Below are 25,229 nucleotides of genomic sequence, written 5' to 3' on the forward strand. Positions count from 1 at the left end.
TCTATTTATTTCTTCATTTTTCCTTCCTTCCTTCCTTTCTTTTCATTTCTGTCCTTTCTGTCTGTCTTCCTTAATTTTTCCTTCCTTCCTTTCCTTCCTTCCTTCATTCCTTCCTTCCTTCCTTCCTTCCTTCCTTCCTTCCTTCCTTCCTTCCTTCCTTCCTTCCTTCCTTCCTTCCTTCCTCCTTCCTTCCTTCCTTCCTTTCTTTCTTTTTCTTTCTGTCTGTCTGTCTGTCTATTTCTTTCTTCATTTTTCCTTCCTTCCTTCCTTTCTTTTCATTTCTGTCCCTTTCTGTCTGTCTTCCTTAATTTTTCCTTCCTTCCTTCCTTCCTTCCTTCCTTCCTTCCTTCCTTCCTTCCTTCCTTTCTTTCTTTTTCTTTCTGTCTGTCTGTCTGTCTATTTCTTTCTTCATTTTTCCTTCCTTCCTTCCTTTCTTTTCATTTCTGTCCTTTCTGTCTGTCTTCCTTAATTTTTCCTTCCTTCCTTCCTTCCTTTCTTCCTTCCTCCCTTCCTTCCTTCCTTCCTTCCTTCCTTCCTTCCTTCCTTCCTTCCTTCCTTCCTTCCTTCCTTCCTTCCTTCCTTCCTTCCTTCCTTCCTTCCTTCCTTCCTTCCTTTCTTTTTCTTTCTGTCTGTCTGTCTATTTCTTTCTTCATTTTTCCTTCCTTCCTTCTTTTCTTTTCATTTCTGTCTTTCTGTCTGTCTTCCTTCCTTCCTTCCTTCCTTCCTTCCTTCCTTCCTTCCTTCCTTCCTTCCTTCCTTCCTTCCTTCCTTCCTTCCTTCCTTCCTTTCTTTCTTGCCCAGTCTTTCGCGCTGTTTTTCTTGCCTCAGTTATTAAAATTTAGTCAACCACTTGACAGCTGACATGATTTACCTCTTGGCTGAAGTCCGCCAACCTGCTATACCATCCTAAGAAACCAATCTGTGTATCTCACAACGCACATTTTTGAAATTTAGTGGCGGCTTTTACAGAAACCCCAGAACATCACTCATGTCTATATAGGCCTTTGAGCAACAGAACAGCGCGACATATACAATCACAGAGGGCCTGTCTTTGCGCGTATATGCACTTCCTTTTTTGTCTATTTTACAACTATGAGCTTTTCTAAGCCGACTTCCTAGCATTAACGCTCCCGTCTGTGCGCTACAGTTCTTGTCCGCCTGTGCGTATACATTTTATTTCCTCTCTACTTTTTTCCCACCGAGCCATCTTCCTCTGTGCAGGGAAACACGCAGATTGATCACCTGGTTAACCTCCCTGTCTTCCTTTCCCTATCTCTATTTCTCTGACAGGAGAGCTCTGATTGGTGGCGCGTGCCTAACCGTCATATCTGCGGCAGCGCTTTGTGGGCTGTGGGAGCACAAGTCTACTGGTTCCGCTATGACGGCTACCTCTTCATGCGGTTTAAAGACATTGAGTAAGAATATTTGCGAAGTTTATTTACACGCAGGACGAGCGGGGGACGGCACGGCGCTTATACGCCATTGCGGGAGGAGATTGGGCTAGCGTTACTTTCTTGTATTTTTTTAAGTTAGATTGTCATCGTTCCCTAAATTATCCTAATCTGCTCGCGCTCATGCTCCGGCAAGCAACGTAACTTCCTTATTTGAAAGTTTTTTGAACTTCGCGCCAGACGTGTTTTCAGAGTTGAAATGAATGCTTCCAATTCACGAACGCAGCAACACTTAGGTGCGTTTGCGCGGTGCAGCCTCACAAGAAACCATATACTTTAGACCCAGTTGTTATTAAGCCATTCGAAGCTTCCCTCCCCCCCCCCCCCCCCCCCCGCCAAAAAAAAAAAGTAAGTGGCAAGCAAGGCCGCCATGGTGGTGCCTTCTAAGGCACCGCTTGGTAGTAGTCGCAATTTCAAACCTGTTAAGCCTAATGTTCAACTGGTTTATTACATTTTTTCCACCTCTGATGTTATAATCTACGTTGACAACGACCAGTTACAGAATTAACGTTGCAACGGATATAAAATATTTATATTGGATGGATTATATTGCCGGGAATCCTGTACTGCTTGTTCACGCTCAAAGCCGCCGGCACGCGGCTTTATCATTTTGTTTTGACGCGAGATGCGACCAGACTTATCTCGACTGATCGCGGCCACGCGCAACTGCTTCCAGGTTGTTCCAGACACTTGTAGTTGCTTTGGCGCTTTATCTCGATGGTTCCTTGCCAGCTTTAAATTCAGCACGGCCGAGAACGGCGGGCATTCTGTTCGGCTATACCACAGAGCACGCACGCTCGTTGCTATGCCACCGCCGAAACAAAGTTCTTTGCGGGCGCAGGTGTTCCCAATAAACAGTTTTTTTAGAATCCCTTTACGCTGTTTTTCTGATTTCTGTAATCACTAGTGACAATATGCGTCAGGTGCTGTAGCTCCTGCGTTACGTATACAAGGTCTCCATAAGGGCGAACATACTGCGGATAACACACGACTATTCATCGCTTTATATTGACCTTATTAATCTGATAAGGTTAAACTAACAAGTTGTCAAACGACAGCGGTGGCTCAGTGGTTATGGTGCTCGGATGCTTGCCCGAAAGACGCAGGCTCGACCCCGGCCGCGGCGGCTGCATTTCGATGTCAGGGAAAATGCCAGAGTCCCGTGTACTGTGCGATGTCAGAGGATGTTAAAGAACCCCATTTGGTCGAAATTATCTGGAGCCCTCCACTACGACGTCCCTCATAGCCTGAGTCGCTTTGGGAAATTAAACCACATAAACCAAACCTAAACCAAACCTACCAAGTTGTCACCTCGCCGGAAGTACGCAGAAAAATTTCAATTGCAAAGTTTTATAGCACCACAAGAAATGCAGAAATAACAAAACTCTTGGAAAAAAATGCGGTCTTTGTCGTCCTTAAGACTATTTCGGCAATAAACGCTTCGCAATACAAGCGCGTCGCATTCTAAAACGGGTCATAAATGGGGCAAGCCGTGTCTGAATTTTTTTTGGCCAGGTCATGAGCGTGTTTGCAGTGGTGTTCTGGTTTTCTTCGTTCTCATCTTCATGCGCTGCCACTAAAGGTGCCATTGCCGATAGAATCAGGTGCCGACCTGCCCCGGCGTCAAACCGCACAGCATTCCTGATCTTAAAGGCGCTTCCTAGACATCGAATCATTCCCATGTTGCACTACTGCCGCCATCTGTTATCGATCCTCCCACTTAGGCTCTAGCAAATGGCTCGTGCTGGCACTGCATGCTAGTGCCCACAAACACGTGCGCATATCATTGTGGTGCCGGCTGGGTGTTCTAAGGTGTAAGGTTTAGAACGGCAACGGGATGCGAGCAGCTATTGCTATTCGCATCCTGTCCCCTGTTTGCATTAAATCACACGCTAACTTTTATTCCTGTAGATTAGTAAAATTCTGACAGGAGATTCGGTGGCGGCGGTTTCGGCGTCAACTTGGCGATCTTCAAAACTACGTTCGATGGAGGTTGGGAGAGGAAAGCATTTAGTTCTGATCATATAGCTCTATTTATAATGTTTTGTTTGTGCTATGAAGGGAAAGCGCGGGTCTTGTATGAGCAAGGCTGCGGCCGGTTGCAGTCTGCTACGCCAGCTTGAACGCGATGTTTTGAAGTCCAGTGGACAATCCTTCCAGGCGTATGCCGGATGTTTTACAGCGACAGCTGTTAAGCGCCCGTCCCTGTGCTTTGCGCAGTCGTCGTCATCGTCGTCGTAGTAGTATTACGTTGTCGTCGGCAGAACTGTTGGGTGCGTTGCCATGGGAACCACTCGGAGGGGGTTACTGTGGAAGGAGGAGATTATGACGCGAGCAGATGATTGTGTAGGCGGTCGGCGGTTACCACCGGAACCACCCGGAGAGTGGTTTCCGTGGATGCAAGAACAGGTCGGGGCGACAGTGGAAAAATACCCAACCGCAGGTTGGTTACCGTAGAAGGGGGAGGGTAGGACGAGAGCGTATGCAGGCGCAATCTGCGTGTGGTTGCCATGGGAGCCAACCGGAGGGTAGTTACCCTCGAAGAAGAAGGAGGGCTACAGTGGAAGGAGGAGGGTATGGTAATATCGTATGGAGGCGTAACCGGAGATTGGTTGCCACAGGAACCGTCCGGACGGTTGTTACCGTGGAAGGAGGAAGGTGTGGCGGGAACAGAAGAATCCCGAACTGGAGAAGCGGTACTGTGAAAGCAGGAGGGCATGGCGAAAGCGTAAAAAGGGAAAGCCGGTGGGTGGTTGCCATTAGAACAATCCGAAGGGTAGAAGGAGACGACTGCGTAGGAAGGCGTCCCCAGAGGGTAGTTATCGTGAAAGGAGGAGGGTGTTGCGAAAGCGCAAGAAGGCACAACCGGTGGCTGGTTGCCACTGAAAGCACTCGAAAAGTAGCTGCTCTGGAAAGAGGAGGAAGGTTACCGTGGAAGGAGAGGGTATGGCTACAGCGTAGGAAGCATTAAGTTGAGGGTGGTTAACACGGGAACCGTCTGCAAGGTGGTTACCGTGGAAGGGGGATGAATCGCAAACCAGGGGAGGGTTAGTAAGGGTCTTTTTTCTGTTTGGCTTTGATTTTCTGCGTATGTTGGCTTTAGCTTTGATGCGGGTCTCGATTGCTCTATACAAGTTCTTCATTTTCTTGTTATCACAGGAACGCTACCATTCATTTTGAGCGCGTATATTCGATGCCTCATCAGCACATCGTCTCCTTCGTCGTGGGCGTCTTCGAAGCATACGTTTTCACGCACAAAGAGCTGTGGTCACAATGCAAGGTAAGCTTTTACAACGTGGTTGCGGAGGTTCTGCGCTAAAACCAGAACCATGATCCGTTTTTGAAAAAAGAACCGGAGCGATGTACTTACAGTAGACCTTGAAAAATGTTTGAAATGTCAATAAAGTTGACATTTTTTAATTAATTTATTATTTTTAATCACTCCTACGCGCTGTGCACCTGGTTGGAAGACTCGGACTGCATTCACCTCGCCTTACGTTTTTGTGGGCGACGAGGTACGGACAAGAGACGTCGAAACACTCAAGAGGCAGTGACCAATTGCAAGAGCAATTGGTGTCCTCGCCTTTTTCCAACCCCACAGTCTTTTTAAATAATGGATTGGCAAGTATTTAGGCGCCACGTGACTCGCCACAGATACAGACAGCTTCTTCTCATTAGTTGAAGAAAACATTCGCCACTCGACTGGCACTGGGGCAATTCCTATTGGTCATGCAGGCATCCATTGTCCGTTCGAACGGCTGGGAGAAATTTGACGAAGAGGAGCGCGACAAGAAAGACGAACAGGTCTTCTTAACGGGTATAGAGAACACAGGCTGAGTTGGAGGGATGGAGCCTCTCATAACACAGCAGGCCAACCCCGCCGGATGGCCAAGAGCTTATGCTCCTCGGCGACCCAGTCAGTCCGTTGGACGTACGAGTCGAGCCTGAAGGCCGGGCTACGAGCTGCGCAGCACACTCTCCCGCTTCTCCTCAGTAGTCATAGGGAAGAAGGGGTTGATAGAGAAGGAACACATGATGTAGGATAAGGAAGCGTGATCACCGCAGAATCTACAGCTGGGAGAGTAGAGGGTGGGTAGGTATGGGAGAGAACTGATGGATTTGGGAAGGCGTGGGTTTGGAGCAGGCGGAATAGGGATCTTTCGGCCGGTGGGTAAAGGCGGTGGTCAAGTCGTTAATATTGAGTGATCTCGTGACAGATGGTCGCCAGGTCCCTCGGTGACCTCGCTCCGTAATGGAGATAGCGACCGGGCCCCGCCCGGGTAGTAATGCTTCTGGCATGCGAGTTGGCCGCCTCGTTTCCTGGGGAGGGGGAGTGTGTGGGGTCTAGATCAGTGAGTGCTGTGGGTGCGGGGATTGTAGGACGTGGAGGGTGATGCGACGGATCCGGTCCTGCGAAATTATCCTTCCATAATGTGGTGGCAGCTACGAAAATTTGGCGCGAAACTACCGAGAACATATTTACTGGGAGGGCTCATACAGAGATTGCGGACTGCAGGTTCATCTTTGACTGTCAGGACAATTGCAAAATTGTTCACAATTCCGTCTGCCTTCGCTTCGAGTTTCATAACCAGGCTCATTTCGTTCGGCAGTTACGTTACGTTACGATGTCAATACAGTTACTATTAATGTTACTTAAGCTTCTTCGTCCCCTGTCCCAGCGATGTTTTTACAGCAAAAAAAAAAAATGTCCCACCTAGCTCAACTCTCTGTTTTACTGCAGCCTACACAAAGGCCGCTATTCAGTGATGCAAAAAATACAGATGAGTTTTCGAAAAACGAAAGGGTTTTGTTAGTAGGTGCCAAATTTTCTTCAGTAGGTACTTAGCTACAGTGACGCTTCAGGGAGTGTAACAGCGGCTGCCGCAGCTAGCACACGCGACGCATCAATAAAGTAAGGAATTCCTGATGTCACTCTTAGCGGGCAATGCTATTTGCGTTCTAACCAAGCTATGTGCCCACATGCCAAGAAAAACTGGTTCTAACAACGTTCAAGGTTCCCGATTATTTCGGATCCCTACAAACATTCAGTTCACCACATGAGATTCGGGGATGTTGTTCTGCTTAACAGAGATGACGCCTTAGCAAGGCGCACATGAAGGGCTTCTTGCAAAAAAAGAAATGGCGACACGACTCGCGAGTTTGTCAGGTTGCCCTGCAAGGGATTTGTTAAAAGTATTTAAAACTTTTTCATACACTCGTATACCAATACGCTGTTCATCGTCCATACTGTAGGAGAAGCTGTGTGCTTTAGATAGAAAGCCGCTGACTGCAAAAATACATTCGGTGCGTGGCCATCACCGGCATTGTAGAAACGTGCTGCTTGATATTAATGAAATTTCTTGAAGGCTTGAAAATTTGAGGCGAAAATCAGGGGTCTGTAAACAGTTGAACGTTCGTCATGTGTCTTGCGTCTCCGTCGCGTACCGTGTCATTAGTTGTCGGTGTGCCTGTGAGCATAGTTTACCTTACTGCGTCGCATTTCAGTTAGTTGGTGTCTTAGTGAGAAGAGTGCATGCCGGATGTAAGTGGGCAAGTAGGGACAACCCTTTCCTCGAGAGATCTCCTGTTATCACTGTGTTGCATTCTTGTGTTGTTTGTGCTTTGTCATGGAGTCAATAGAAAACCTTGTGTGTAGAAAGGGGGTTTGAGTCAGTTCTTTTGCAACATGAAGCCAATGCAGGAATCTGTGAAGCGCACTTTATTACTGCAGTTTGGGATAATGTGGTTGTGCGAACTCTGTGTGTGTCCTCACCAGCTATTCGTTAACACAAGCTCCTATTCACGCAGTGCCGTCAGAAGTAGCTGCTGCTCCGAAAAGCTGCAAAATCACCGTGAACAAGCTTAGTTAAAAACAAAACGCTCCTGAGGTTAATGCATTGTTACAACGTGGTTATGTGAACCGGCGGATAGGTGTAAGATACAAAAGTTCCACCTGACTAAACTAAAGTAAATGTGTATCCGGAAATAAATAAAAACCTGATAGATCAGATTCTTACAATCCTTCCCATAGTTTGCGGTCAGTATGCTCAGATATAAATCCAGTGGTCAGTCTGTTAGACGGCACCGTATATATTGAGAGACTGTCTCAATTTTCACTGTACGCGCCCATGTCCATTTCTTCGGACATTGCTCGTTCTTTTGCTAAAGCGCGGCTAGTGGTGCGCCTGTCCCACGCGGAAGTAGTCTGCCAGGTCTTCTGCGTGCGCTTTCGGTAGCTTAAAGCATACTGTCATGCGAAATGCAGAGCATTTGTTCTTCACGGGACACTATATTTGTTAGCGATGGTCTGTATTTTAACACTGTAAAGCGTTGTGTACAGGTGCGGTCATAAGTAAACGGAGAACGCGATTTTGTTGAGTGCAAACACGCCTTCTCCATAAGTAATGGAGGAACATTGTTCGTCCATGAGAAAGCGCACTGGCGGCACCTACCTGTATGCACGAACCATGGCTTGCAATTTCAATTGGGCAAGGCGCGAAAAATGTTGGAAGCCGAAAGCGTGCTCCGTTTACTTTTTTCCGCGCCTGTACATCAATGTGTAATTTTTTTATTGTTTAGTGAATGTAGTAGTAATATTCTGGCCCAAGAGCATCTCTTCAGCAAACAAAAAAGAAAGCACGCACCAGCGTAAATAATGTTACATGAAATGAACACAGTGAACAAAAAGAAGCAAAAAGAATCGCAGATCACATTCAGACATCGCTAAGCATTACAAAAATAATTTTCCAATGCCCCCATGAAATCATTAGATTCAAATGCATCCCTGGGAGGTCGCTTACCGTTAGATGGGAAAAAATCGTACTTGTAAGCGTTTGTTGTGGCGAAAATTGGGGCAAGCAAATATTCATAACTCTGTCGGTTTTTTTTTTTATTCGAGATGTTTGCCATTAGGCATAATGAGAAAGAGAAACAGAAAGTTAGAAGAAGGAGTGTAAACAAGCCTCGCTTAAAAAGTGGCAAAGGTTCTCGATAAAGCGATTATCCAGAGCCCACTTGCGATAGTCGCTTTTAACGTCCCATCGCAGGCTCTCGTCGTAGTCGGCCGACATACGCAAATGGGCAACGTCAGATTATTTTTCCAGAAAGAGTACTGAGATGAAGTACGAGGCAATTATTTTTTCTGTGCGTTTCTAATGTCTGTATTCTGTTTAGTAACATTAATGATGGCAGGGAGTCTTTCCTAAGATATTTTCTGTATGTAAATCAGAGCTTTTCTCCGGGCTCACTCGAGTTCTAACGCGTACTTTTCAGTATGCTGGTCCCAGACTTCTGAAGTATATTCTAATTCAGGTCTCACTATTGCACTGTGGTATAATATTTTCTCCCTTAGGGGCGCATGTAAGACGCTACAAATTACGAATTTATAGCTTTTATTGGAAGGGTGCAAAAGCTACCTGTAAAAAAATGTTGTAACAAAAGCTCTCTGATGGACAGACAGAGCGGTTTTGTATTAGTTCGTCTTCTCTGATTCGTCGCTAGGATACAGGTCATAGAAATGCCACAACGCCGTCCGCATTAGGTGGAGTTTTAAATGAGAGAGAAAGATGCTTTCGCGCAGTCAGCATTTCAGATTAGGGCCCATATTTTGTAAGCGGTCCATTTTCCATTGTCTATTTCCGTCCATTTGGTCCTCTGTATCATTGGCCCCTCAGATGCACCCGCGGCTTTCAAGCGCCTGTGGGAAGCAACCGGGCCATTGGGTGGTTGGCGACCGGACCTCACCATTGGCTGCCATTGACTGCGATATGCAGCCACTGTTGAGGTCCGGTCGCCAACCATTAAATGGCCGGGTGGCTTCATTGCCACAGATGCTTGAAAGCCGCGGGTGCATCTGAGGGGCCAATGATACAGAGGACCAAACGGAACATGGAACAAAATTCCAATTTTCTAAGATTAGATTTTAGCTATAGCACGCTTCTAAAATATTATTTATCCGAAAGCGTTCACTTTTCCGAGCTCTGTACCAAGCTCTGCCTCCCATCAGCCTTTGATTTCGTCGCTGGAGCTATCCAGGATGCACGAATGGCGGCAGACACAAAAGATCCCGATATTTGCTTTTACAGATGCCTGTAGTGCGGCTCTGGATCATCGCCCTTGGGATAACCACGTTCTTATGCCTGTTTCCCAACGCGTTCGACTCGGGTGCGATCGCATACGACCCCACTGTCGCTGCCCTCTACGCCTCCCTGTATCCTCTGCTCTGGAGTGTCTCCGTGGGCTGGATGCTCCACTCTTGCCTCACAGGGACGGCAGGTGAGACGAAATGACTGCTTGTAGTTTGTAGTCTAACGCTCATAGTCCCAAGAGCACTGAGTGAGTAGCTTGGGCCAGTTGGTGAAGCATACGATACTAAGAAATGCGCAGCACGAGAGAAACGGCGCACTGCGTGTTTCTTGCTCTATTTTGTCGTTTCTGTCGTCTTGTGCTTATTTAAACAAAACACACTTTCGGGGCTCAACGGTTTGAACATGCACCTCGTGTGCGGGAGGTGCAGTGTTCGATCTATGGTGCCCCTGTTTACCCATAAGTTTTTCAATGGGTACAAGCTTTGCACTGACTTGGGGCTCCTCTGGAGAGGAATGCTCGGGAGGATGCGCTTCTAACCTCACCTCGAGCAGACAAATGTACCAAGTTGACCTTGCGCAATTAAAAGCAAATGATAATCATCAATTAGTTTGGCACTTATACGGTCGATCCCGTATTCGGAAAACGTAGGTGAGCCCGACTCGTGACTGCCAGTACCTTGTATAGCGTCTTAATAAACTCTTGTGAGTATCCAGCGCATGTCGCCTGCAGATATAAACTCAACCGAACACAAAATAGCCTTTGTGAGCCCGGCCCCTGAAGCTCGGCCACAGGTCGCTGATCATTCGATTGGAACTATCTTAGCCTCAGGTAGCTGCTGCTTTCAGAAAGACAAAAGGAAAGGCGAGACACTGGAAGAAACTATAATGTAGCTTTTGGGGATAAGCCACCTTTTCTATAGTTTCATATTAGCGGTGAAAGCGGTGATGGGAGCGCAGGTCGAGAGTATCCCAGCTAAAGTGAAAAGCTACACAATTTCCTCAGGAAAGTACAGGCATTTTTTTACTACTGTTAACTGAGATAAGTTAAAATACAAAAAAAAATCTCCTAAACGACTCAATGTACAGGATATTTTTTTTATCTATGTACTTTTAGACTGTCAACAGAGACCACAAATAGCGTAAGTTTCGTTGTGGCAGCTTCACTACGGCATTGTTCATAGTGCACAAATCCCAATTTAGTCGTGCCACGAACGCACGTTTTCATTATGCCGCTCTTGGCAGCACTCTCGTATTGACGTGACGCGACGAGCTAAGCACAGCTCCACTATTGTTGGATGTAACACAACAACGAAGCGGCGACGGCTTTCCAACGAATGGCGAAGGCCTATTGGGGTGAGTTGCCTTGTGCCTGCCGACCACCTGCGATATGACATTCTAGCAGATGCCGAGAAGGTTGACAGCGACGTCGTGACAACTGGCCGCCTTTGAGGGGTAACTATCGCTTCTTCCCTGAGTTGTATCAGACTGCAGCTATCAGCTGCACAGACGGATCCGCTGTCCTCTGCGGGATTTCGCATGCCTACTTCAGAGCTTGAAAAAACGTTAATAAAGAAGGAAGAAGGAATAAACGTGAAGAGGGGGGAGGGGGCATGAATAAAAGATAATCGGAACTACTGAGTGGTTGCTCAATTTGACTTTTTTAAGAGCGTGAGCTCTTACTCATCACGTTTCAAGATTTGTGGGGTCTGCTACACCCTTGATCACAGGGTCGTCTGTGGCAGCATATACTCATCACGTTTAGAGATTTCGTGCGGTCTACTACCACCCTGAGATCAAAGCGCCATCTATGGCTGCAATTAGAAAGCAGCGCATCTGGCATTGAGACTTGCAGCGCCATCTGCAATAGCATTTTAGGAACAAATGCTACGTGCGAATGATGAGGTCGCGGTCCAATATGGTGGATAGAGGTGGAACTAGGTGAGTATGACGTCAGGGGACGAAATGGCGGCATATTTTCGGCGTCTTCAATTCAAGATGGCGGAAATTACAATCGGTTGTGCCCTCTCATTCCTTTCCCCCTTCACCAAAAACATCCTAAAACGGGTATGGAAACTGCTGTTTTGCCAATCGTGGAGGCATGCAGATATCTGTCCAAGTGGACCGCACATTTTTTAAGTTATTTTCCAGTACAATTAGTGCAGGTGCTTGCCAAAAGTTCCTGCGTTAGAGTAATTCTTTTTGAGAACCCAGATTATGCAAGGCTACAGTAAATGGTCAATTCTTTTCGAGGTTCAGTATTTTGGTGCAGGAGTATCCAGCATTATGCTCTTCTCGTATATTCCGGTGCTTCAGGGCTGGTGAAACGCTTCCTCAGCCTGGGAGTCTTCACGGCACTTGGGAAGACGGTCTTCTCCCTTTACCTTGTCCACCCGTACGTGTTGTTCGCCAAGCTGCTCACGCAGAGACAATTCCGAAGCCTGGACCAATGGTCAATGGTGAGACACAAACATGTCTCGGGTTTTTTTTATTATTCAGTTTCTTAGCATGTGTGTAAATATATATGCAGTAAAAAAACACCGGGGGGTAATAAATGTGTATATTGGATTTTATACGACTTGTAAGTTATATTTACACCCTCACTCCAACACAAGCTGAAATATGTAAATTGCGCGCACAAGGAAATGATGGCTTTAGTAAATGGTGGAACTGAAAGCAAGATTATCAGTATAACTTTAGGTTCTCAGAAAAAAGGTATATGATGAACAATGAATAGAGATGACGAAAAATAAACTAGATATAGTGAGATGCAAACGCACTCGGAAGCACGTGAACTCTGAGGATGATTTATATTCCTCCACACATCATCCGAACCACGGATGTGTCGGAATCGACAGGCAAGTGGTGCGTTCCTTTACGCGAAGGCTTGGCTGGTGGCCACAGACAAAGAATGGAACAGAGGATAAAGACGAGCCAAAAATTTCGAATTACATCGAACGAAGTTCCTGTTCGCAACGGAAACTCTTTTGGGCATTTCTGCTCGCTAAGAAAGCAGTGGCGTTGAGAAGCCGCATAGGAACAAAACATCGCAAAAAGTATCGTCGTAGAAGAATTTTGCACAATTAGCCAACGCCGGAGGGAAAAGTAGAGCTGACGAAGACACATCAGGGAGCTAATATTCGAAAATGTTTGCATGCAAAAACGGTTCGTGACAAAATCACGCATGTGCATCAGGGTATGGCGGCGGTCGAGCGCACATTAGCAAAAAAAAAAAAAAGCTCCCCATTCAGTTTCGAAGAACTTTGAAAGTTTGGCCCGTGTTGGTTGAGGCTTGTTGCATCCGCCATTTCAATGCCAGGAAATTGTGTGAAACGAATTATGTGGCGGCCTCATACACCATACACAAACTAATTACAATGAATGAGCGCATTTCGCATATTGCCTGGAAATCCTTTTGTGCGCAGCTAGACATAAGGCGGGATATGTGTATCAACTGAACCGCGTATTTATCAAGTTTTAAACAAGCTCGAATGACCGCTTAAGAGGCAAAATGTGAAGACTACTGTGCTGTGCGTGGTCAGTGCACGTTAAAAAACCGCAGGAGGTCGTTATTAATCCGAGGTTGTCCACTACGGAGGGCCTCATAGCCCATGTGCTGCTTCGGGAGATTAAATCCCATAAGACAGGTCAGTACCTGCCTGAGTCCTAAACTGTACAGATTTGTAGTGAAAAATAACTGCAGTGTCAAACTCGATATTGAACATATATATCCTTCTGCGTTTGGGTTCAGCCTGGAAGAACAATCCTTGCTTTCTTTCGAGGCTGAACGGCGTCTAAAAGCTTTGCAACCATGTTGGCAAAGCGAAAGCCTGAAAATGTGTGTTCTCATGTACTGTTTTGTTTACTCTTGTGGATAGTCTCGTTGTCACCAAAAAGTTGTTTTTTTTCTGTCTCGGTTAGACGCATATGTTGTTGTTTCCGCAAGGTTAAAAAGAACTGTGACTCGGAAGAATACCACGTTCCTATTGGACCCCTAAAAGAATTTTATAACTGTCTCGTATGTAACCGTAATTTCGAGCAAGCCATCCAGGCACCTTCCGCTGAGCTCTCTTGAGTTCCAGAAAATCGGGAGTAGAGTCAAGGAAGCGCTGCACTAAACGTCCGAGTATGAGTGCAGGGGCACCTCTATAAGCAATGTCAATACGCTAAGCCCAAGAACGTGATTAAGTATACAGGTTAGCCGTCGTCTTTTTCTACATAGAGACACATTATGGCATGTTTTGTAAGCATCATCTCGAAGCTTAATGAACATTCTGGACGCGTCCACAAACGTTTTGCCATAAAATAGGCTTGCAAATTTTGTGATCGGTAATGTACAGAGCGTTTATTCTTTTAGTCCATACTGATACTTATTTTAAGGGCCGTAAACATTCGTCGGCACGCTCTGTACAGGCGGATTTTGAGGCAAGGCAGACGTAATGTTCATAGTAGAGAGCACTTCAAATGCAAGTAATTAGCCAAAACTAATTTCGTTCTCTAGTTAGTTTTAGGTGAAAATATAATATCACAAAATAGAAGGTCATCAGAGTCTAAGGCAAACCCAGTTGTCAATAACTTTCAAAAAATATTGGACGTGAAATATGCCCTCTCCCAAATTCTTGAAGTTGGCTTTCTCTTATTACACATCGATAAATGGCGTGGTTCGAATATTTAGTGTAGCATATGCAGACGCAGTTCATGCGCTTGATGCCGTAGAACGTTGGCGTGGTTCCCGTCAAGACACGATGCGCAACCAAACGCTGGCAAGAATGTTCCGCGCATTGCCTTCGTATTGATGTCGGTCAAGCACGCTATTTTTGTCAATTAGCAACTTCAGAAGCCAACTTAAGCAATTCCTCGCGTAAGTCGTAGCGCCCTTTATATTACCGCAATACTCATACCGGCGTCATTTTCAAATATAGTCTGCCGATCAGCTCTAATGCATGCAAAGTGCGTCACCCGAATAAAGAGCAAAATACTCTGAAATCACGGTGATCATAAAAATGACTTTCTTCTGCTGTTAACATGTTACTGAAAGCGCCTCTTCGTCCCACAGCTTACAGGTGCTGCCGAACTGTTCGCTATGAGTTCGATCTTCGCTTTTGCCTTTCACATCATCTGCGAGTGCCCCATCATGAACCTCGACAAGATTGTAACGGACGCCTTCCTGCAACGCAAGAAGGGCGACAAGAAATTCGGACTGCCTACAGTGACTGTTCATACAAACAACCTGGAAATGTCAGGATGTAATGCCTGAGGTTCTATAAGTACCTCCAGAACCTGAGCGCGACTCTGCCTCGCCAAAAATCGATAGCAGAGTTTTGGTTGCGAAGATACCATAGTCAATAATAAAACACTTTCTGAAGCTTTTCATTTCTTCTTGTCAGAGTTTTCCTTACACGAATTCTACTCAATCGCTGCTTGAAAGCGCATCAGCCTCACTTGTCTTCTGTAATGTAAAAAAAAAACATTGTCTGCTGTTCAAAATAACACCAGGTGTCACACAAGCATTCACAAGCTGCGTTAGAAGAAAATTAGTCACAAGCAGACAGGACTCAAGATGAAGAAACCGCAGGACAAAGCTCTCTTACAAATAAAACGTTTCGCAAACATTTTGCTGCAATGACAAACGAAAGCACGAAAATACGACAACACGTGAATAAAGATGAACATGCACCATCGGTAGCACCTCACGGCATTGACAGAGTTCAACGCTTGGGAAGGTAATCGGATAAGTTGCGCACGGACAAAAGCGTGGTAAAACAACCAAGAAGGGGGGGGGGGGGGAATTTTGAAAGGAGAAAATCGTATGCTATCTTGGGGCTATCGCATCATCAGCAAGTAAAATAGAGAAGAGAAACGAATTTTCATTTATTTTTCTCCGGGGAAAAAAACGTAAGTAGGCTTGGAATGTCTTTAAACCCTGTTGACTGTTTAAGAAGGTGGTTGCAAGGCCTGCTCAGTTGAATTGGTAGTAATGCCTGTTTTAAAGCCTTCACTGTGAGGCACGCTCGGCGTGCTGACCGTAGAGTGCCTCCCCCCCCCCCCCCCCCCCTTTTTTTACGCGAACCTGGAAGCACGTCAAACAATCTAAGGCAATTTTCAGGATATTGACCGTACACCATATAATCTCTAATTACAGCCACAAGGCTGTAAATTCTTTGCATGCGGAATTCTTACAAAAAAAAAACAGCAGAGCATGAGACGTTACGCTTGCAGGTTGTAATTGTCATTGTAATGCCGAAAAGGACACAGGTACGTTTATCATCAGCCTGTACTGCAGGATAAAGCCCTGCTGCTGTAATCTTCAAGTACCTTTGTCTTGAATAACTTGTGGTGACCTAACCCTATTTTTGCCTCAAAAATCCTATTTTTGAAAATTGCTTAAAGTCTTCCTTGTAACACCCGGTATATGACCCGCCCTAGAATCTGCCAAGGCCATCATCAAAAGAGGATGTCTTCGAAAGAGTTATCACAACTATCGCTGTAGCAGATACTACATATTACGTGAGGGTTCATCCGCTTTTTGAAAATCCTGAGTCATCTTGAGTCCGTTCATTTACAGCAATGGGGAAAAGCAGCGCAAGAGACAAGCATGGGTAGAAGAAGTAGCCTGGCCTGGTACTCGGCTTCCCGGGGTGGATGACTTGGGATAGGAGCATGCGCCTTCAAATCTCGTCCCTACGGACTTCAACTGGCAGTTCTGAGAAAATGGGCCATAATGGGCTTTTCCGCACAAGGAGTATTTCGGTCAATTCAGGATCGATGATCCGTCGATGAGGCGGGGGGAGTCAGCGCTAATGTTTCCGCTCCTTTGTCCTCGTCTTTTGCGCTGCTTTTTCCCATGGCTGCAAACTGGTCATCTTTGGGGAAGCAACTTGCATGTGCGCATGTGCAGGTGAGTTCACATGCGTACGCGCGCGCGCGCGCGCGCGTGTGTGTGTGTGTGTGTGTGTGTGTGTGTGTGTGTGTGTGTGTGTGTGTGTGTGTGTGTGTGTGTGTGTGTGTGTGTGTGTGTGTGTGTGTGTGTGTGTGTGTGTGTGTGTGTGTGTGTGTGTGTGTGTGTGTGTGTGTGTGTGTGTGTGTGTGTGTGTGTGTGTGTGTGTGTGTGTGTGTGTGTGTCTGTGGGGGGGGGGGTTATAGTCATTATCTTTTATAATTCCGGAAGCTGCTCCATAATATAAGACAAGTAAAACGTTCCGTGGTTGCAGAAACACTCGTTTAATTTCGTAATGTTTCGTTTCAAATTAGGTTATAGCAGGAACAGAGTGCATAACGCAGAGAAATTTCAGTAAAGTCGTTGCTCAGAAAAAAACTCGCTCCGATTCTTTTTTAATAAATGAGGCAAGAGAAATTTAAACAAGTAGAAAATATTGTATCATATCACGCGGGGCGAGGTTTCAAGTTTCTGTGAGTGTAACCTCGCCAACAATGAAACGGGGTATAAATGAAAAGGCGTTGTAGCGCATTTGGCAGTAACCATCTCTAATATTCCCCTAGAGAAAAATAAGTTGTACGTTGCCGGTGCTTACCGTTGGCAAGCAAAAAATAACGCTTGCAGTTGAATTCAGAACAGCGCAATGAGATAATAAAAAAGGACGTGATAGGGGTGATGTGAAGGCACAGAAACGAAGCGGTGTGCATTGGGGAACAAACCCGAGTTTTCGTTATTCTGGTTGAAATAAAGAAAAGGCGATCAACTTGGGTACGGTACGCAGTGTGGAAGATAGATAACTTATGGTGCCTCGCGGTAATGGAATGAATTCATAGGGAAGGTAAACGAGACAAGGGGCGACAGACCGGTTTGGAGATTAGATTAGAAGACTTGCTGCGACAAGGTAGCTGCGACTGGTACAAATCAGGGCTAACTAGAGATCAGTTGGACAGGGTGCAGTGGGCGTAACCCGGCTTGTGACGGTGATGCTGATTACGTAATTTTATCCCCTGTTTTAAGTGGGAAGGTATTTGGGGCATCCAAAACGTTAATTAACTAGGCAGTGAACCAATGCAAGGCAATTATCTTTCTGAATAATGTCCAAGCTTCGCATAGAAAACGAGCAAATCTGCATAAGACTAATCCTACAATAAGCGTCAGATAAAAATGTGAAACTCGTGAAAAAAATAACCACGAAATAACAGCGAGAGAGCAATTAGTCATTGGCCTCCACATGAGCGCACTCACACGGCTACGAAGATAAGGTATGTAGCTTTTTCAGAAACTTCGGTGGGCAACAAAAATTAGTCGCATGAAACTACTTTAAAAATAAATAACCGAAAAATACTTTATTTGCTGCCTTACATGAGAGATAATGCGCAAAAAGCGTTCTCTCATTCTGTGCAGCTTGCCTGGTTTCTAAACTTCCAGCGCAAAGTGCACATAAAAGTAGCATGGTCAGGCAGAGGAAAGCCTTCTGAGTTTTTTTTTTTTCGTTGTTGTGCACGGCGGCATTCAATCGACAGAATGAAAAACCTCTTGTGGTTTTTAACAACAGTGCGCACATCTTGATCACATTCGGTTACCGAACGGCAACTTTTCGTCCCACAGCTGAACAGTCGACTCCTCCGGAGACACGAATGCGTGTTTCCTGCAATCCGTCGCTCACTACCGCTGTAATGAAATGCGTTGATGTCCGACTCTCGGCGTCCAGTAGCACTGAACCGCCCCTCATATTTCTGTCCAAACCAATATTTTTTTCTATAAATAAATCTTGTCATGTAATCCAGACTTCAATAACACTAATTCGTTAGTTTTCCATTGCAAAAAACCGTCCATTACTGTTTTTTTTACACACACGAACAAAATTTCTAAAAAGTGCCACAATGGTTGGAAATTTAAGCATCAAAATACCATGATTTTTTAAACAAACTTCCTAGGGTTAGTGGAATGACTAAAGAAAATAATATATATATATATATATATATATATATATATATATATATATATATATATATATATATATATATATATATATATATATAGACCAGTCTTGAGAAAGGACAGGCTCTGTCCGAAACGTCGACTCAAAATAAATCTATAGCTAAATGAAGCGTTTTCAACCTATATATATATATATATATATATATATATATATATCAGCATGAAGTAGGTTAGGACGTGCGGCCAAGCTAACTGTTTTTAGGATATCATCCACTGCGTCCGCTAGTTGTTGGTATTAAAAAGCATCGTACCTGCGACATAAAGGAAACCAAATTCACCTAAAACAAAAAAAAATCACTGCTAAGGGCAGCACACTTTAAAAAAAGAGCAGCAAATTCGCTATCTACATGATTGTGCACATAGCACTCTAAAGGTTCGAACAAAAGTCTTCTTCGTGTTTGCGGCTCATGTGCAAGCGGAGAAGCAGCTGTCCCCCTTGGAGTTGCACCTGGGTTACTGCTTTACATCGGGCGTTAAAGAGCGAATCGAAACAATCTCCGGCCCTGCTTGGTGCGCTCTCGGCTCAAAATCCTTTCCGATAGCGAATGCTTCGGGATACGTGTCATGCAGCTCATCGGCACCAAGGATACAAATATCGACACGTCCGAGACGCGCATAGAGAGAACACGGCATAGACTGGAAATCCAACTAAGTGGAATGGGAGAGTGCGTACGCCTGCACCCTCACATTTGCCTTTGCTTTAGAGCAGTTCGCATTGCAGGCCGTTCGGAGCACGACCAACCACGAGCAGTAAGGGCAACTTCAAGCACGCTACCGCCGCCGCGCTGCGCAGTAGCGCTACAAGCTTGGCGCGGTTGGGACGGTGGTTGGTCGGTGCCGAGCCGGTGTCCGTGCCTCCCGCACATTAGCGCGCGCTTCGAGTGTTAGGGTGCCGTGGCTCTTCAAGTGTCGTCTTCATCGTTGCGCTGGTAACCCGAACAGCACCGGCGACGTCATGAACACTGGAGAAATTCAGCGGTCCATGCGCAAGTCGACGCCTACTCCCTCGTCTCTAGATGGTGTCGCGACTGCCGAGAAGGTGCGCGGACTGTGCGTTTCGCTGCTGCTACCGAGGCGACCGATGGCTCTTAAAGAGCGGTGAGTTGCTGGCTGCTACTATATATATATATATATAGCTTGTAAGAAGAGGGCACTGGCGGACTTTATTACTAACGTTTCGGCTTCGTCAAACTTTCGTCAGACTGCACGAAGGCCGGGCCCCGGCCGAAACGTTAGCAATAAAGTGCTTTCCGCCAGTGCCCACTTCATATAAGCTGCATGCCCCAGAAACCAACGTCTTTTCATTTCGGATATATATGTATATATATATATATATATATATATATATATATATATATATATATATATATATATATATATATATATATATATATATATATATATATATATATATATATATATATATGTATATATATATATATATATATATATATATATATATATATATATATATATATATATATATATATATATATATGTATGTGTGTGTGTGTGTGTGTGTGTGTGTGTGTGTGTGTGTGTGTGTGTGTGTGTGTGTGTGTGTGTGTGTGTGTGTGTGTGTGTGTGTGTGTGTGTGTGTGTGTGTGTGTGTGTGTGTGTGTGTGTCTTTGTGCGTGTGTGTGCGTGTGTGTGTGGGGGGGGGGCGGTCGGTTACGAAGGGCGCATCATGCAGTTGTAAATGATATATCCGGGCCAAAGAAAACCACTGTGGTGGGTTAGTGGCTGTGTATTCCTCTGCTGGGTGTGCGAGATAACACGAAGAGTAGCAGGCAGGGGCGTCCACACGGGAATGGAGGCAAAATGCACAAACGCTCGTATGCGGTGCTCATTGAATAAACCAGGGTTGTCTAAATTAATGTTATCACCACCGACAGCCAGGCTCCTTTCACTGCAGGACAAAGACGTCTCATTCTGATCTCTTATTAGGTCTTTGCTGACCCAGATGTGGCAACCTAGGCATCCCTAAAAATTTCGCAGCCACATCTCCCCTTGTGACTCTGTGCCCACTGCCTGTACGTTCCCATTCTATTGAAACTCAAAGAAGCCTGTTAAGACGAATTAATATTTTTTAACGAAATATGGCCAATTCCGCTGCTATAGATGCAAACTTAAATTTAAGGTATCTACGCGTCCACTTCGCTCTGCCTGGGAGGGAAACTGAGAAATCCGCTGCGATCGTAACTTAAAGAACAGCTTCAGGGCTGCAACTAGTTTAAAGAACTTTCTCGATAAAATAATTTACCATCTTATGCTACCGCAGAAAAGTGCTTGTGCTTTGGCTCCGTCATAAAATCATGTATTCATTGTTGAGTTGGTTGGTGTGACGGTGGCGATGCCGCTGTGGTTTAAACGTTCAACAATTATTCTGAACACAGCGGAAGGTTTACGTATACGGCAGTGCTTGAGTCTAATGCGTACGCGCCTAGCCGCTCATTAGTCTACCCCGAGGCTCCGTTGAATTCGTGCTCGGGAGACACGCGTTATCAGTTGTTTTCAAGTGCAGTTGCTTTGATATGTTGACATCTGAAAAAGCCGCAATACTTCAGCTGCGCAGGCAAAGCAGGCGTGCACTAATGTGTCCTCTTGTCAGCTTATGCCATGTCCACGCTTAGCCTGTGAATTTTCGGCCGTAAAGTAAAGATCACGACTAATGCGTGTCCCGTCTCCAGTTCCAGTGCCAATCAGGACTATCAAAGGACTTTACACTGACGGCAGCGGGGACTTCGAGTACGACGACAGCTGGGTGTGCATCATGTGAGCGCAGAGAGTATGTGTCGCTGCTATTTCTTTGGAGCATGCTTACGTGAACCAGAGTCAACGTGTACTCCTTTTTCCAAAATGTTACACCGTAATCAGAAAATGTCTGTCACTTTCTACATAATCGGCAGTGCAAAGACTCTCATTTCGAACATCGATTTGCAGGTAAGATTATACATAAAATCATAAAATCACAACTGTTGTTCTCTCCCGGTTGTATACAGTGCCATAATAAATGAGCCGCGGCGGCTGGACAGAAAATTTGTGCGAACTATCTGATAGATGCGAATCGCTAGCGGGCGGTTTCGTCACGTTGTTTTCGAATAGCTGGATATTGAATTCTGTGTCGGGTGGCTTCTACCTGCCTCTAGCTGTCGCACTTCGGGTTCTTGGTGTCTGAGACGAGCGTCATATGCTTGGTGGCGTTCCTTCCTTCAACGCTTCGGTGACGGCATGTGTAAAGCATTCACAGCACTCCGCCTCGGCTCAGAGAGGGAACCAAATGTATCAGCACAAAAGTCTCTCACGACCATGTCCAAAAAAGACAGATGAGCATTTTGACGCCTATTAAGTGCAGCTGCCAGGAAGGGATAGTTTGCGACTTTAAAAAATAAAAGCCCTGAAATGAGCTGTTGGACAAACCATCCGAGCCTTTCTTTATCATATCTTTTTATCGGAATAAAAGGAGGCGGCATCACCACTATGAGCCAAAATATTAATTTCACACTGTTCTAGCGCGAAGCCAAGATTTGGTGCGTTTTTCAATGTACTTGGCTATAGAAGCTCGAGATTAATAAAGCTAATTACAAACCCAATGTCGAATAGGTGATTTGAGGAAAATATGTTTGCTAAGTTCATGTTCTTTGAGAGAGCCAGTGTTCCGACGAGGCTCTCGTTGGGAAGTGGGTTGGGTGGTTAAGGGGGTGCTCGCATATATATTCTCGTACCATGTGTAGAGAATGGGGGAGGGGGAGGGGGCTACAGCGCAAAAGATACATGGTGGAGGTGTGCCGGCGGCGTGACTGGCAAGTCTGTTTTGGGACGACGGGAATGTGTCTCTGCAGCTGCCGATGCACGACACCTTCCTCTCAGTAGCGTGCGGTAAGGTATAGAGGGCGCATACGACGGTCCTGACGGCGCTCGCTTAAGTACTCTGAGTAGGAAAAATTTCCCAACTGACACAAGCATCAGAAGAGACATTTTACTCACGTGACGGGGTCTCCGAAATTTCTGAAGCTGGGGGGTTTTGAAGCAAAATCCACCAGTGTTTCATCTTAAGCCTCTCATCAGGTGAATTCTAGCGTATACAGAGACAATTTATATTAATTTGGAGTTCATTTAATTTTGCGGCCTGTGCCGTAAATTCCTATACTTTTTTTTTCCACGGACAGTGAATTAAAGTGGGTAAAGGAAAACATCTCTCATAAAACAAATTTTGAATTTTGTTATTTTGCATACCAATGTCACGTAAAAAGTGAGCTGCATAACAAGGTTGATTAAAAACTCGTCCACGTTCAGAATTTTTTTTTTGTCCTGAACCCGTTTAAACCTGCCTGAACTGGCTTGAATCGGAACGGAATGTCGCTCCGGAGCCGAACCCGGAACTGAACTCGAAAGGGGTGAACCCGAACCAAACCCGGAAAAATTTCGGATCGACACCCTGGTGCCAGGAGTAATTAACGCCCCTGTAGCTTTCTATTCATTGCGAATAAAAGTTGTCAAGCATATTTGGGAAGAAAAACTGCAAATCGAAATATACTCCTTGTCTAAATACGAAATATACTTCTGATTCCCATATGCTTGCCCGTGAAAATGCAGCGCACCAGTGAAATTAATTTGCAAGGTTTCGTTTTCTAAAGACTGCCATAACTCAAATGCTGTGTTGAATAATTCACGCAGGTTGGCCTCGTGAATGTGATGCATACTCTATCTCAGCGTGTTGTGCACACGAAGTAGGAAACAACCTCCAGAAGATCTCACACTCTTCGCAATGACAGGTATGCCTGCCTCCGCTACGCAGGTGTTCCATTCCGACTCTTCAGGAAGAAACGCGTCGCCGTGGCACGTTTGATGCACGCAGTGAACATGGGTCTCACTTGCGGACACGTCCGCTTCCTGGTGGTGGTGCTCACGCCCAGCAAGGATAAGGGCACCAAGGACGCCCTGGAGACGGGCCACACGTTCGCCACGCTGTTCGCCGACGCAGCATTTCGCCAGAGGCTCTGGGATGCTCCTACGGCCGCCAAGTTCGCCGACGAACTCGCCAAACACGCTCGAAGCCTTGCTGCAGACCAGAAGAACATCATGGTGCTCAACACCTGTCCACTGGGCAGCCCCGATGAACGGGATAGCATTTGTAGATATTCTGAGCGACAAGTTTGCCTCCACTGGGACTCGGTGAGACGGCTTCGTACGGGCAGAGCAAACAGCGCTGTGAAGGAGCAACTTCATAATCCTTCCGCCTCCCGGACTTGATGATCAGTGCTTTGAGCTCCCTGTGGTTGCGTCTCTGAACAATTCCGGCGTTCTAGACAAGTTAGACATGATGTCTCAGGGTAGTTGACGTTTGTGAATGCGGAAACAATTAGTAGCGCGCTAAACCCTGTACCTTTTTGTTCAGTTCGTCGTGGGTCCTTCCGCGGGAATAGAAGCCCTCCGGATCTTAATTGTAATGAAGTATAGGCCTGCATTTGGGATGTGTGACCTCTTCAGTGGTGCACGTAACTCGTGCATTTAAAAAAATTAAAACCACCGCACTAAATGCCGGATTTGAAGAAAGGAAGTGCTGCAATTCAAGACGGTGCGAGTGCGGCTAGTTTTCTGCCCCCTCTTCCAGTGCACCCGTGCGATTCCGGTTTCGGCACTGTATAGGCGATAAGCGCAGACTTCAGGGCTGTGCAAGAAGCTAGTGTGACTTAAAGTAGGAGACTTGATCCATGTAGGCCACATTATTATATAGCAAGCTTGCAGTATATATTGATGATGAAAAGCAAAGATCCAGCACCAAAGATGAAGAACAAGGGGAAATCGACGTGTATATATATATATATATATATATATATATATATATATATATATATATATATATATATATATATATATATATATATATATATATATATATATATATATATATATATATATATATATATATATATATATATATATATTATTGCCACACTGCTCGCATTCTTCGAGCGCCGCCATGCGGCCGAACGGCATGGCTGGGCTCGTGTGGAAGCGAAGAAGACGACGTTCCCGGTCGGGCGCGCGCGGCTGGTCTTCTTGGCCTTCGGATTAAAAAACCCCTTTTGTGTCGTCCTACGTGTTTCGGCGACATTTTGGTGGAGCCGCTTGGTATCGTCCCATGACCGCTGACCCCGAGGACAATTCTGACGATCATCAGCGCCGCTTGGACACAACACCCGTCCACAAAGCGAGCCGCCGCCTGCGAGGCCTGCAACCTGAGTGTCAGCCACTGACGAGGTCGGTGCGTACCATGACGTCTGCTACTGGCAGTCAGACAGGTCAGCCTTCCGGCACTGTCCCACCGGTTGTAGTCCTCACACCTCGCTTGCCGCCAACCTTCCACGGCGATCGGTGCGAGGATGTCGAGGACTGTTTGGCCGGCTTTGACCGTGTGGCCACTTTTAACCAGTGGGACGACGACCGAAAACTACGAAACGTGTATATCGCGTTCCAAGACTCGGCGAAGACATGGTTCGAGAACCATGAGGCAGCGTTTACCAGCTGGGAAGCGTTCCGTCGTGAGTTTCTCGCTACCTTCAGCACCAACGCACGCAAGGAAAACGCCGAAATCGCCCTTCGCTCCAGGTCACAGCAGTCGAACGAAAGCGTGACCATGTGTATCGAAGATATGGCGCGTCACTTCAGTCGGGCTGACCCTGCCATGCCCGAGGCTACGAAGGTGCGCCACCTCATGCGTGGTGTGAAGGAGCAGCTCTTCGCTGGCCTCAT

The 25,229-nt window shown here is 45.9% G+C and overlaps 1 pseudogene; it reads left to right on the top strand.

Moving 5' to 3' along the window:
• LOC144120653 (nose resistant to fluoxetine protein 6-like) overlaps positions 1-23,726 on the top strand; it is a 44,572-nt pseudogene extending 20,846 nt beyond the window's left edge.
• The last annotated feature ends 1,503 nt before the right edge of the window (positions 23,727-25,229 follow it).

The sequence above is a fragment of the Amblyomma americanum genome, chromosome 1, assembly GCF_052857255.1.
Source record: "Amblyomma americanum isolate KBUSLIRL-KWMA chromosome 1, ASM5285725v1, whole genome shotgun sequence".
NCBI classification, from domain to species: domain Eukaryota; kingdom Metazoa; phylum Arthropoda; class Arachnida; order Ixodida; family Ixodidae; genus Amblyomma; species Amblyomma americanum.